Genomic DNA, 15,131 nt, shown 5'->3' with positions numbered 1-15,131 from the left:
AAAAATACCAAGGGCATTTTAGGTTTTTGAGTGGCTAGATACTAATTGGATTCTATTATATACTCCATCCATCCCATTTTGATAGTCTTGATTTTTTTTTTTCACACAGTTTACGAAAAATTAGTTAATTTTATTGAAAGAGTAAATCTAGCCTATTATTTTTCTAAAATAACCTTACATTAATATTGGTAGTGTAACTAACCATTGTACTTTTACATTAATTACAACAACAATATTGATAAAATGTTGCACCATTCAAGGTATGAATCAAAACAATTAATGGATAAAATAAGTTATACTCACTGGTAACAAAGTATATTAAATAAGAATATTTTAGAGAAATTAAATATTAACTATATTATTATATTGGAAAATGGACTATAATTTTGTACAAACGAAAAAAGCAAAAAGACTATTAAAGTGGGACGAATGGAGTAATACAATAGTACTACATCCAAATTGAAATAGTGCTTTTACTTGAAGTACATTAAGGGGCCATTTGGATGGAGGATTTGGGTGGTTGGCATTTCAAATCCACCATTAAATATCTCTTGATGCTTTGTTTGGATGACCTAGAAAATAATTACATTTCAAATCCATCAATTTTTTGGAAGAATATGTGATCTTACAATTGATATATTTCAAACTCACTGAATAAGGATGTCATGTAAAATTGTTCCTCTCTCAACTCTCCTTATCCCTCCTAACTTTACACATTTGTGTAGAAAGTGCAACGAACAGAGAGTAAGAATCATAGAATCAATAAAATCCCTATCATCGTCATTAACTGTTGAAGATCGCGAACATATAATAGTTTGGATTGTGAATTATTAGAGATATTTTTACTGTAGCACTTTTTGTGAAGTGATGTATGTGAGATAAAAAGGTAATTGGGAAGGTAAAAAGGTGTATTGGAAATTGTAATGATGATGTAAGCAAATAAATTTGGAAAAATAAAGCCCAATCCAAACAAACCTTTAAATTATTAGAAAGATTGAATTAATATTTTTATTTTTTTCGCATTGATAAGAATGCTCGAGGACCCATGATAACTTGTGCGTCTGAGAGTGATAACGGTCCAGAATAGAAGTGAATCTTCCACAATGGAAACCAAAAAGATGAGAAAAACAAAGAAGAAGCTAGAAGGGGAAGAAATAAGGAAATTCATTATGGAACCCTAAGCTTTTCAATTTTTTAATTTTTACCCTATTATTTTGCAAATTATAAAGTTTCCTTATCATGCTCTGTCTAGTAATCAGGCGACGTAATCAAATTTATCAGGATGTCAAACGAACTCATTTCAAATCCAGTTACCTCAAAATTCTTCCTTGAATTAATCTTCATCAATCCAAACGGACCCTAAAGTTTTTGTAAGGCACTGGTTTGTAATTGTTGATTCATAACTGCAATTGTCAACAGAGAATGCAAAGTAGCTCAATGACAAGGCCAGTGGCATCCACACCTTAGATTTGTCTTTTGGATTTAAACCCTTAATAAGCATAAGCTATTTTTTTCTCAAGACATGAATCAATTGGAATTCTTCAAGAAAAGCAAAATTAATGCACAATTTTGACTGAAAAATGCAGAGCCAACAACAGAAGATACAGCCAGCAAGTACTCGTTATAAACATCATATCTACATATATTGATTTCCTCAAACTTCTTGTTGAGAGAAGTATATTTTTCTATGGGCCATGAATGAATGTGACAATGGTACAGATTGACAATCTTTCCTTCTACAAGTATCGAAGAAACTAGAAAGAGCTCAACCAGAACCAGTAGCTTCACAACATCTAAAGCTTCTGCTGGATTTGGACCTGGAATATGGTTCAAGAATCTGCATCAATTGCCAACATGAATGGTGTCAAGTCAATTCTTGTCTTGCTTTAATTTCTTTGACGTATGCAATCTAAATTAAATGCACGTGACATGCATATATACATCAACATGTTCAGGTGACATATGAATCATGTTACTGATTCTGATATCCAGGATCATACATTTCAACGTTAGCAGATCTGAAAATCGCCGGTAATAGAAGAATATCAAGAATATGAGAATGCAACACATAAATCATCATAACTTCCAGACAAGTTTTACAGGTTTAAAAGTTAAAACATGTAACCGACTCCTCTGCTCACTGAAAATCCACCATTTGACAGTTTTGCTCTATAACACGTCTGTTCCAAGTCAATCATTACCTATTGAAATCCTTTCTTTCCTGGCCATGCCTTGTAAACAATCTAGTGCCAATCTCCAAATACAAACTACAAACGATTCTCTAAATTAGACTCCCCTTCTTGAAGTCAAGATTTAGCAAACTCTTTGAATGCATTTATTCATGGCTCAATAGGTTGCTTCCTAGATTTTTTTAACTTTGTACAAGTTTTTCACTAGATGTATCTTCATAATCGATCAATCAATATTTGGGGACATGATGGTGCATTTATAAGGAACTTCACTGCAACTTTTCATACATGTCCACTCCATAATCAGATTTTCAAGCTTAATACTTGTCCAACTCTCTAACTTTAAAGCAGATAACCAATCTGTTTCTGCTATTTATATATGTCAGCATAAGGTAACATGTATATTACTACGAACCAAATACCAACACGATTGAAAATTTCCCTTCCATAAACCTATTACTTGAGTTAGGACTAGTTTAAGGTCTGCTTTGTTATTCGATGCCCATTTTTCCTGCTGATTCCTGCTTTGTTATTTAGATTGTACTACTATTTTCTTACTGCCACTAAATGTATAAAAGATACCATCTGTGTCAATAAAAAAGGGTGAAATACACTTTACCCCCTTGTGGTTTAGCAATTTTTCATATGACCCCCCTCTATAGTTTCAAAAGCTATACATAACCCCCTTATAGTTTGGACTAAGGTATCAAAGTGACGGAAGTAATCCTCTATAACGGAACCCAAAGAAATGTCAAAAATATCCTTGTTTAAAAACTAAAATGGTTGAAGTGACCAAAATATATAAGCATGACACTTTAAACGCCTTATGGTCTAGTATTTTACTACATAACCCCCTTATAGGTTAGTGCTTTACAACATAACCCTCTTATAATTTTTAAAATATATACATAACCCCCTGTAGTTAATTAATAACTTTCAACTTTACAAAGGAGTACTTTTAACATTTTAGTTGATTCTATTATGAAATGCAAATTCCATCACTTTGACACTTTAGTACAAATTATGAGAATGTCATATATAGCTTTTCAAACCACAAGAGAGTTATGTCAAAAAGTGCTAAACCACATAAGTGTAAAACGTATTTTACCCAATAAAAAAAGATTGGCACACAACAGGACAAGCATCCAAGCAGCTAATTGATGAAGTTTCCCAATCCCAACCTCTGCCTATTTTTGTGCATGTTGACTCCGGATAGGCCATCATCAAACCCAAGGCTCTTAGTTTTTTGGTGACCCTTAAAATACAAATGCTACTTGGCTTCTAGGCTCCATGGTATCAAGGAAACCAGCATATATTTCTTGATCATTGATTCCTTTGGACGTATATCAGACTTATCTAATCTGTGTAGAAAGACAAACTGTGCCAAAAACTTGGGATGGGTTGACATTAATTAAACTTGCATTCTCCTATCCAACTTAATACAACAAGGTTGTATGGGCCTGTGTCCTCTGAAATTTTAAACAATCCCAATATTTACTTTAACAAATTTCTGTCATCAAAACTAAAAGAGGATGGTTAACAATTAAATGCACCCTGAATCCATCGACAACAAACAATTAATACAATTGCATTACATTGAACAATTCATGTAATTTATTTTAAGCTTCCTCTTAACAATAAACAAATCTATATTGTTCTATGTGGACTCAGTAACTTTTGTAATTACTCCAATAACTTTGACTAATTTTCAGGAAAATATCCACTTTCTAACTCTGTCTCCAACGAGGTACACACAATTATCTGCTAAATTTGTAAATTGTAGATAAAAGCCTGAAATTCAGAACTAGGAACAGGAAAATATTAGATTCTCTGCCAATTGCAGAACCCAAAAAACAGAGAAAAATACAAAATTTACCAAATCCATTCACAGAAACAGATGTGATCAGTAAAATCAAAATTCAACAAATCCTGACCATCCCAAATTCCCAATTTTACACGTTTATCATTACAACAGTAAAAAAGTATGCATAAAAATTCAAACTTTACCTCAAATTGATGAAAGCAGAGAAGATTCTTGCAACCCTTTATTGTGACAAGTGGGAATAGTCTGGAACATATCAGCAGGCAAACTCTGGGACAAAGCCCCCACATGAAATTCAATCGTATTTGAGCTTTCATCAACATCCATCCCAGTGACAGAAACCCATATGAAGAACTTCCTAGCATGAATTCCAGTGACATCAGAAACCTTCCCATACCCCAATTTTCCAGTCAAAACTTTATCATAAAGGACTAGCTGATCCTTGAACTGAACATAGCAATGGTGAGTTAATTCAATGATAAATGTGTTGTCCTCGGAAGAAAGAGAATAGGACTGAACGTTTCCTGGGAGAAGACCCTTTGGGAGGTGGTATTTCGGGAAGAGGTCATGGACGTCTGGGACTGAGTTCTTGATGGATAGGGAGAAAGCGGTTAGGAAGAGGAAGAAGAGGAGTATAAATTGTAGCTTGGAAGAAGAGACCAGGGTCATGGATGGCGGCATCATGGCAATTCTTGGTAAATGGTTCTTGATGTTTGATGATGAAAGAGGATGAATTATTTGTGTTGAGGATGTTAGAGTTCGGAGTTACTTGTGATTGATATTTTCAAGATTGCTGACTAAACGTACACACAAAGCTGGGAGAATATTTTACTTGTGATATTTTTAAGATTGTTGACCAAACGTACAAACAAAACCAACTACTCATAGGAAGAGGTTTAAAGCTACATCCTAAAAATTTCAGAACATCCTAAGAAAAATTTTGCCAATGGGTCACCCCAACCTTGACCACTTTGGATCTTCCCCATCTCCCTAGAGCTTCAAACGAACCGAGCCGCTCACGAGCGACTCGAGTTCGATCAATATCAAACTCAAGTCGAGCTCGAGCTGGCGAAATCGAACTCGAGCTCGAGTTCGAGTTCAAAATATTAAATTCGTTAGCCTCGCGAGCTCGAGTATATATATATTTTTATTTTTTATTTTAATAGTAAAATTACATATATATCCTTAATATTTTATTATTTATTAAGAAAAAATGATTATTTGTTATTTTTATTAGATTAATTCCCAGAAACTTGAGCTAACGAGCTGCTCATAAATCAAAAATTCGAACTACGTTACAAGCTAACAATTCGAGCTGCTCGCGAGCCAAAAATCGAGCTACAGCTTGCGAGTCTTGTCGAGTCGAGTTTGAGCCTGGCTTTTCCTTGGTCGAGTCGAGTTCGAGCTCAATTTTCTTGGCTCGTCGAGGTCGAGGTCGAGGTCGAGCTTGAGCCCACCTATTATTAAGTTGAACTCGGCTCGATAAGTACAAAACTCGACTCGACTCGATTCATTTGCAGCCCTACCTCCCCCTAACATAGAGTAGAAGTAAGTGTACAATAGACTATTTCCTACTTTACAATAGAAGTCGGGGTAGAATAAAGTAGGAATAAGTGTAAAATTAAATCTATCATGATCGGAAAAAAAACTACATGTGCAGACAAATGTGGGAGAATATTTTAAATTTTACTCGAAAATTAAAAACAAAGAGATGAAAAGAAAATAATTTATAGGGTTTTTTTTTTATAATAAAAAGTTTGGATAGATTGAGTTCTAATCATCACAATGGGCCATGCTCTTGAGATAGTCGCTTACAGGATTACAGAATTATTAGAGGCCACGCATTAACACAGCTTTCACATCAATAGCGGTATTTAAACACACAATATTTTATAAGAACATGATATGCCCTTACTAATCAAGCCAACTTGTGGTGGCTTTTAGAGGATTGCTGTGTTAGTTGCTTGGGTGGGTGGCTTATTTTGCCTACCAAAACAAAATGACATTAGAAGTCCAGTTGTATATGGCTTGATAATTAAAGTTGATGATATTAGAAGTCCAATTGGATATGGCTTGATAACTGAAGTTGTAGTAGTAGTTTATTAGCACTTTGGTAGGACTTTTTTTGGTTTCAGCAAAAAAGGGGTGGAACTGAAGAGACGGAGAAAAGATACTTTAGTAGGACTTCAATAGGAATGTAATAAACATTTTCAATTACCAACTACATTTGAGGACAGGACATAGGGTGCTTAGCTGCATTTCATATGTTCTTTTTATATCCAAATACATTGTGTACTCTTTAAAAAGAAAAAAAATAAAAAAGTTTTCTAACTTTTTAAATAATTTTAAATAATTGTTTCATTTTACATATATCATATTATTAAAAAGTGTTATAGCATTATTTTGAAATTTTTATACAAATAATCCATTCAAACAAGAGTAAAAAACTTGGTGAGTCCTTAAACTATCACCGTTATCAACTTTTGGCCCTTCATCTAAAATTTGTTTCAGATTGACCCTTAAATAATTAAAAATGCATACTTTGAGGACTTCCGATAACTTTAAGCACAAATCTGACAGGATTTAAAGGGCATTTTTTTCCGTTCATAGTTGAACCCTCAGGATCAGCAACTAAAACAATATGAGCCCAACTTCATCATCTTCTTCAGTGAAAGAAAGAAAAATCAGGATTTTGTTGCACATATAACATTGGAAACAACGAGGTAAAAGATGCCAAGATCAAATCCATTACCTCTAATGTGTGGCTGCGGATTGAGTACCATTGTGAAAACATCATGGACTTCACGGAATCCAAGTTGAAGACATGCGAAATGCCCGCTTGCTCAGGTGATGGATAGAAGTAATTTATTGAAGTTGTTAGCAATTGCTGTCAATAATTGCTATTTGTTATGAATTTGGGTCAGGGATGCAAGTATTGGAAATGGATAGATGAAGAAATATGTCTGTGTTCAGTGGAGATTATACCTGGGTTGTTTCGGCGAATCAATCAAATGGAGAAACAACTCAAAAATGCCAAAGAGTCTACACAAAAGTGCGAGTGCAAAGCAGCAAAATTGCAGACAAAGGTTCGAAGGTTGGAAATTATGGTGCAACGACATGCATCAAAGGAAAGGAAGCTTGCTGTAGCTCTTGCAATCACCTACGACTTTGTGCTAGCAGGATTTGCAGTCTGGGTGGTTGGGAATTTACAGAATAATGATCTATTGCAATTATCCCAGAAAGATGTATTATGAGCAAAGGAACGAAGAAAGTGGAACTGGAATGTAATGTACAAATGTAGTTTGTGGGTGAATGGAAAAGCATGTTTTGCTTTAATTGGACACAGAACATATTATGTTGTTGGTTAAATTTAATGGTAGCATCATATTGGTTTATTCTGTTTTTGTGAGCAATGTAGAGTTGGTTAACGTGTTCTTGTGTAAAACTAGAATAGTGTAAAACTGGAAATAAAAATGATAGAACACAGGGAAACCAAAGACCTTTTGATTAAATATCAACTGCCAACATATAATTACATTATTAATACCAAAAGTCAAGCCACTTAATTAACAAACAAAAGGTGGTCCAATTGTATGACATCTAAGAATAAACCAAAAGAACAAGTCATTTTCATGCTCAACATAGCAAGAGACAAGTCATGTTCTACTCATCCAATTACGAACAAAAGTAAAAGTGAAAGCAAAAGGGCATCCAATGCCATTGACTAGTCTACAAATCTAATAGTCTGTTGAAGATGAAGGCACATTTCCTCTGCCTCTCCCTCTTGCACCGACACCACTTTGAGTTTGATTGACATTTCTTCTTCCTCCTGTACCAGCAACTTCATCTTGATTTCGATTCCCACTTCCTCTTTCTCTTCCACCAGCACTTTCACTTTGATTCTGAGTACCATTTCTTGTGGCTCTACATTTGCCCCATCTTCCTATAGTAAAAGGTGGCTGCTTTCCAAAATAAGCATAGTTGGAGTTTATCCAACCTTTTTCAGCATCAGTCAATGTATTGTTTTTCTTTGTCCTGGAGGCTTGATTCTGTGATGGTTACCGCTGCTTATGCTGTTGTGTTAACTGACTGGAAGGTGGTGGCTGGTGTTGCTGTCTAGCCTGTGATGGCTGCTGTTGTTGGTTGTTCTGTGATTGATTCTGCTGTTGGCTGGGTTACCTATATTGTTGTCCCTGCTCTCTATTTGCATAAGAAGATTCAGGTCACCTTGCTTTGCATTGGAATTTCCTTTCCTTCCCTAAAAGTGTAAATTCGGCCAGATCAATATGTGGATTAATATGCAAAGAATATTAGTGAAAATTCAAATTTCATACTCGTTTGGACTTTTGCTTTTCTGAATTTTGGTTTTGCTATTGCTGCTCAACCTCTCTATCTTTTGAACAAGTTGCAGCATTGTGGCCAGTCTCTCCACGATTTCCCCTTTCCTCTATTATATCCCTTCTCCTGGCCTTTTTCGGCCTTCCAGGTTGTACACAAGCAATTAGAGGATCCATTTCCAAATACTCAGAATCAAGCCAAAGTGAGACCCCGCTAATTGGCTCCAAGACATTCTCATAAATTTTAGCAAATAGTTCTCTTGAGTAGCATGGGGCTGTGAACTGCATTGGATTTCTACCAAACACTAGCATTGTAGAAATGGCATGAATACATGAAATCCTATTTATCTTCCAAAGTAGGCACGTGTAGTGTGTTTTTTCTGAAATCTACTACATATTGTGCTGCCCGAAAACCTTTGACTTGGTAGCCATACAAACTATTCTAGATTGGCTTCTAAAGGCAAGCTTGCTTAATTCTACCCTCAATCAATTCCTTGATTGGGGGCCCTACTAGTGCAGTCCATTTAGACACACCTTCTTTTCTTTGTTGGATCCTCTGTATCAAATTCTCTCTTATTTGTTCAAGCATTGATATTATTGGTTTGTCTCTAGCTTCAAGAATGAAGGCATTAAATGATTCACAAATATTGTTTACCAGTATATCACATCTCGTATGCACTAGAAAAAATGCCTTGCATCAGCATCTGGCATGAGGTGCTTTTTCACCCATTTAAAGGCCTCACAATCAAAATCTTTCATGTCTTCCATGGCCTTGTTGAACTCTTCCATAGTTATGCTAGTGACTATACTCCACATCTTGGCCTTTAAAGCTTTGCCTGGATGTTTCTTTTTAAAATTCCTGTACATATGTTGTACACAATATCTATGCTCACTCCTAAGAACTATCTCAGACATAGCTCTATCCAATCCCTTTACAAAGGTAAAAAATATGAGTCAACACTCAAATTGATATACATGAAAAATATCATTTCTATTGGAACAATTGGTAACACTCAAACTATATTGATACTCTTACCTTTTATTGATCAGAAATGAAGATGTAATGATGTTGATTCTCAATATTCAGGTCATCAGCAAGGAGCTGAAAGAACCATTTTCATTACTCTCCAACTTCTTTTTCAATAACAATTCATGCAATGGGCCACCATCCATTGTTAGGGTCAACACCCATGGCTGTTAGTAATTGACCACGATGAGTTCTTTTAATGTGACAACCATCGAGACCTATTAGTGGCTTGCAGCTAGGGGTGTCAACGAATCGAGCTGCTTGCGAATAGTTCGCGAGCAGTTCGAGCAAAAGATCGGCTCGAGTTCGATAAAATCGAGCTCGAGTCGAGCTCGAACTATTCGAATATTTCAACGAATCGAATTCGAGCCTAGAAATGCTATGTTCGATAGGTTCGCGAGCTTTTCGAGCTTAAAGTATATTTAAATATATATAATTTTATATTTGTAAAATTACTTAGATATATATAGTTGTAAGCTTAATTACATGTTTTACCTATTAAAATTTAAAATATAATTGGGGTATTCTTGTCTTTCCAGATAATTCCTAAAAAAAAATAAAATTCACATATCAAAGTATCAAACTCTAATTAGGTCAAGCCATCGAGAGCTTCAATTCAATCTCTGTCAAAAAACGCCGTCTTCTTTCTTCTTCCTCACCTCAGTGCACGGCTGTCTCTAATTACCTATTCCTCAATCCCCATTCCTCACCTCAATCCCTAATTCCAATTTCAAATCAAACCCATTTGGGTTGCTAGCTCCAACCGTTTCATTTTGTTGTTGCTACTCCACCCATTTGGATTGTGCAGTCGGTGCAGGCGTGCGGCGACCGGGAGCTTGGAATTCTTGGATCTTGAAGCAGGTGCAGTCGTGCTGCTCGTGCAGCAGGTAAGATGTTATCCTTAAGTAATTTGGCTGGTCCCAGCTTCGTCGCAACCTCGTCATTTTCATTTTATAAGGTTTGGCTTAAATTCTGTGATCTCTGGAGTATGATTCACTGAATAAATCTTAGCAAAATAGGCGCATAACTAGGGTTCATAATCTGTACGCTTCCGGCAAAAGATATTTACTAAATTAGAGTAGCAATGGTTTTCTTTTACTAAATTAGCAGTAGCAACACGTCCGGAAATGGTTTTCTGCTGCAAAACAGTAGCAATGAAGGCGATTACGACACAAATACTGGTAGTAGTTGGAAAAAAAAAGAAGAAAGAAAAAGAAAACCACCGACAGTTTTGCTTCCTGTTTGCGAAGGGAAGAGCTCGAGCTTTAAATGTTTTTGCGAGCTTTAAATTTAAATGTTTTTGTCAGCTTTGCTTTGTCTCTTCTATTGTCTAGTTAGATTTGCTTCTTTACTACTCCACCCTGGAGGCTCAGAGTTAGTAAAGACTCTGCATCCAGAATGGGAAACCTGGTAGAAGTCAACAGATGGTAACGAAGGGAAAAGTTTTGAATTTCCCATACTCCTATATAATCAGCAATTGATATGATTCCTTTAAACCTCTGTTTAAACTTGTTCAAAGTTTTGGGAAGGTTGTCCTGTTCTTTTGTAGTTTATGTGAAAACGGTTGAGTGCGCGAGTGTGTTTGTGACTGGCAGTATTCTGAGATAAAAGTAGCAGCGAATTTAAGACTATTGCCATGACAGAGTGTAGGAAAAACTTTGTTCTCTTTTCCTGGGTATTGAGAATTAATGGAGGTCCAGTAAAATGGGATAGTATCCATAATATTTTAACCCACATGTTTTAGATTATTCAAACTTTTGCTAAAGTAAGAGTTCAGATTCCACAACCAATTTTTACTTCATACTTCCATCAGTTCTTTCTTTAATACATTTCTTGAAGAAATTTATTCGTTGTTAAAAGGCTTCTATTAACTGATATAAAAGGAAAAATCATTCAATTAGCTTTTAATCTCTGGTCATTGAAGTTAGTTTTAGTTCGTTCTAGTTTTTATTCTCAATCTTTATTAACTCTTGGAAGAAAAAGAAAAGCAACCAACTTAAAATTATCTATGACTGGTGCAATGCCTGCTATAGTTCTTTTTTAACCCTCTTGATTATTTTCAGGTTTGTTAAGTATAATTTTTTTTTATCTTCATTATTAAATTTCCTTGTATTATAGGAATTTGCTGTATTAGTTAAAAATGTTCAACTACTGGGATGAACTCGTTATGGAATTCGTTGTACTAGTTAGAATTAGCTCTTTTTTCTCATCCAAGTGCAGCTTTTGATTCGAAAATCAGCTAAAATTTCTTTTATTTTCAGGTCAGCCCATAACCGCACTTGAATCTTATTCCAATCGAGTCATGTCAGGGGCAGATTCCTCTAATGCAAGGAACAAGAGTAATTGACTCTTATAGAGCCTCACTAGCTCCTGAAACTATAGAAATGCTTATGTGTGCCGGAGATTGGTGCCGAAACATTCATGGAGTGAAAAAAAAGATAAAAGTAAGTTTATTTCAAATTCATGTTATTAAAACAAAATTAGTTTATTACTTATTGTTATTGTTATTGTTATTATTATTTTGCAGAAATTGAAGGCAGCAAAAGAGATTCTATTTCCCATAAAATGAATGTGATAATTGGAAAGGTACATTATTTGTGTTTAACACTTCGATTCCTCTTCAAATATCTTGTTTTAGATTTTACCACTACTATTTTATTACTTAAATTATTATTTTTTTTATAGGGCCTGCAGTTGAAATTGGAAAGTTGGAAAGGATTATCGTGGAATGGACAAGAAGTTGTTGTTTTATTGCTTTAATTGCAAAATTTGTTTCACTTTTTTAAGTATGATTATTTCTTGACAATTGACATTGCCTGTTGAAGACATTCTCTTGAATGTTGAGTTGTTGACACTTTGTCTTTGTTGTTTCTATTTGTGTGACTTGGTGGATGTTGGTTGTCTGACTTATCTTTGAATTTGGATGCTGGTTTTGATGTTAAAATATATATGGATGCATTTGGATATTGGTTGACAACTTGGCATTAGGCTGCTAAATTTTTGACAGTTTGATGCTTTGGCTTTAAATTGATATTTAAAGCTGGCTTGTCTTAGATTCTCAATCATATGGATGAGTTTGGACTTTGGACAGTGCTGTTCAGTGATTTGGTTCATATAAAAGGCTGAATAAAGGACAAATTCTGCTTAAGGATATTGCAGACTGACTTATTTGTGTTCTGTGTCCAGGCATTAGATGTATGATTTTAGCCTTAACATGTAACAAATGTCAAGGCTAAAAAGGAATCAGATGAATATGATTTTGTCTTACTAACAAGATACCTCTGATGTCCCTCTTTGTGCTACTTGAAATATTGATTACTAGAGTAGATAGTTTGAACGACATATTTTAACAATAACAGCTTGTGCAGTTACTTGGTGTATAAAAAAGTCCTGCTCCAAGATTCAGTCAAACACATTTTAAAATATCTGTGTTAGTTATTAACGTTTTTGTGTTCTTTACCCCTTTCATTGTATTGCAAAATGTCGTTGATATAGAGTATCTTTGTGTAGATCATTTGGTTCAGCATTCAGCAGGCTTTAAACGAGCACAATTTTAATGGACCTTCGAGCTCGAGCTCGACCGCAATTCGAGCAATTTCGAACACGAGCGACTGTTCGAACTCGAGCTCGACCGCTCGAACTCGAGCTCGATCGCAATTCGAGCAATTTCGAACATGAGCTCGACCGTTCGAACTCGAGCTGACCGCTCGAACTCGAGCTCGATCGCAATTCGAGCAATTTCGAACACGAGCTCGATCCTCACGAATTCCTTACGAATCGAATTCGAGCATGTAAAATTAATATTCGTCGATCTCGAGCTCGATCTCGAGCCTCAAGCACTTTGTCGAACTCGAACTCGATCAAACTAATATTCGAGCTCGATTCGATTCGTTGACACCCCTACTTGCAGCCACTGAAAAATCCCCGCTTAAGTGGCCCCAAACAACAATAAAATCACATGAATGTTGGATTACCACCAAGTTTTCTGAATGGAGTGAAATCAATTTCAGTCATTGTACCTGGATAAGTCTTCTTAAGCTCCTCAGAGTACCTACCCAGAAGGTTGTACTGAGCTTCAGCTGAACCCTTCACAGTCTCAATAGCTAGTGTTTTTGCTTTATATGCCACTGCTTTAGTGATTTTGGACCTATATTCTTCATCAACCGTTTGTGTTAGCTCTTTCACAGGCAGTTGTAGGTTAGATCTGTACCTCTTTTCATATCTATTTGCCAACCACTTTGAGGTAATAGCTCTATTCTTCCAAGCATGTCCACAATTTTTATGCTTATCATAGATTGACTTCACCATTAAGTCGTTTATGCCTAGACAGTTTACTGTTGAGGCAAAAACAAACCACCTACAGGGGTTTTACAGTTTGCTCTAACTCTTTTTCTCTCATTTTTGCAAGTCTTCACAGGTTTACCATTAACAATTGCATAGTTTTTAAGAGCTTCCTTGAACTCCTTGCTATCAACAAATCTTTGTCCTTTAAAGAATCTTGGATTCTTCATGTCCCTGTCTGGAATAAAGTCAATGAATTTGGGGATATGTCCTTCCTTTTCCTCGGATGACTCTTCGTCACTATCTAGTTGATCATCTAGTTTGTCCCCAACAAATGCAACTCCAACATCTATAGTTTCTGAACCAAAAGTTGCAGGCTGTCTTGCTCCATTTTTTCTATCTTTCTTTTATGATTGTTGAGTAGGAATGTTAGAAGTTCCAGTCGCATTTTCCACTTCAGGCTCCTACTGCTGGCTTCTCATAGATTGGTGGCCATTTTCTGTTTCATCTATACTGCATGCATCCTCAAACATCAAGTCATCTTTGCAGAAATTATCATCAGCATTGAACTACTCATTATCTGAGCTGTTGCTCATGTCATCAGTATCATCATTGTCTCTAACCTTACTAGTACTTATCCCTTCCATTGTTTTAGCTGTTGTCTTTTGTTTGCCACCTTCAATTTTAGCCTGTGAAGTTGGAATCTTTTGTTTAAGCATGTCTTTCTGGACCTATTTTTCTGTTAAATTTTCACTTACACTTGAACCACTCTTTTTCTAGTTTTGAGTTCCAGCATTCAAAGGCTTTTTTGTTAATACCGTATTAATACAAGGCTCCTCTATAACTTTGCCCTCATCATTTATTTCTTCTATCAAAACACCAGATTTTTGTGATGTTGCATTTGTCTCTACAGGCTCATTGAGTTGCATTTCCAATACCTTTTCAATGGTCTTATGGTCACAATAAACTTCCATCACCTTATATTCCCGTACCCAACAACAGAACTGGTTAACATGTTGATCAGTTTGCAATTGCCTTAGTCCATCAGGTAGAACACTTGTCGACTCAAGGTAATAGTACAACACAGCTTCCTCTTTCCCATACCCCAATTTTTTTAACATTTTATTGATCTCAAGTACTGACATTCTATCACCATCACACAAATCTACATGATCAACTTCATCACTAGTATAAAATCTATAATCTGAACCATTAAACCTGCCCCTATAGTGCAATCTAATAGTAAAATATTCACTCCCATGTTCTGCACAATCATGTATCAAATTTTAAAAAAAAATCACTGTATTCATAGAGTAGTAAAAATAAGCAGCAAAATTGCTAAATAAACAACTGCCCATGCAACACCAACTATATTTTGTCAAACTCTATACCAGAAATTTCATTAATTTACTATTTTCAGTACACTAAAAATGGACCATAGATATAGTAGGATGCCATGCAACCTACCAACAGAA

At 35.5% G+C, this 15,131-nt stretch overlaps 2 long non-coding RNA genes across 2 annotated transcripts; one reads left to right on the top strand and one right to left on the bottom strand.

The window, feature by feature from the left end:
* Nucleotides 1-1,567: 1,567 nt before the first annotated feature.
* LOC113698248 (uncharacterized) lies at nucleotides 1,568-4,762 on the bottom strand. The gene is made up of 2 exons (XR_003450158.2): nucleotides 4,197-4,762; nucleotides 1,568-1,837 (listed from the first exon to the last, which is right to left on the bottom strand). It is a non-coding gene; the product is annotated as an uncharacterized lncRNA (long non-coding RNA).
* A 6,880-nt stretch (nucleotides 4,763-11,642) lies between these two features.
* LOC140021149 (uncharacterized) lies at nucleotides 11,643-12,245 on the top strand. The gene is made up of 3 exons (XR_011825108.1): nucleotides 11,643-11,819; nucleotides 11,903-11,961; nucleotides 12,061-12,245. It is a non-coding gene; the product is annotated as an uncharacterized lncRNA (long non-coding RNA).
* Nucleotides 12,246-15,131: the final 2,886 nt, after the last annotated feature.

Source organism: Coffea arabica, chromosome 1e (assembly GCF_036785885.1).
Source record: "Coffea arabica cultivar ET-39 chromosome 1e, Coffea Arabica ET-39 HiFi, whole genome shotgun sequence".
In the NCBI taxonomy this organism is placed as follows: domain Eukaryota; kingdom Viridiplantae; phylum Streptophyta; class Magnoliopsida; order Gentianales; family Rubiaceae; genus Coffea; species Coffea arabica.
The sequence above is the reverse complement of the archived record's forward strand: the minus strand, read 5'-3'. Positions and strand labels throughout refer to the sequence as shown.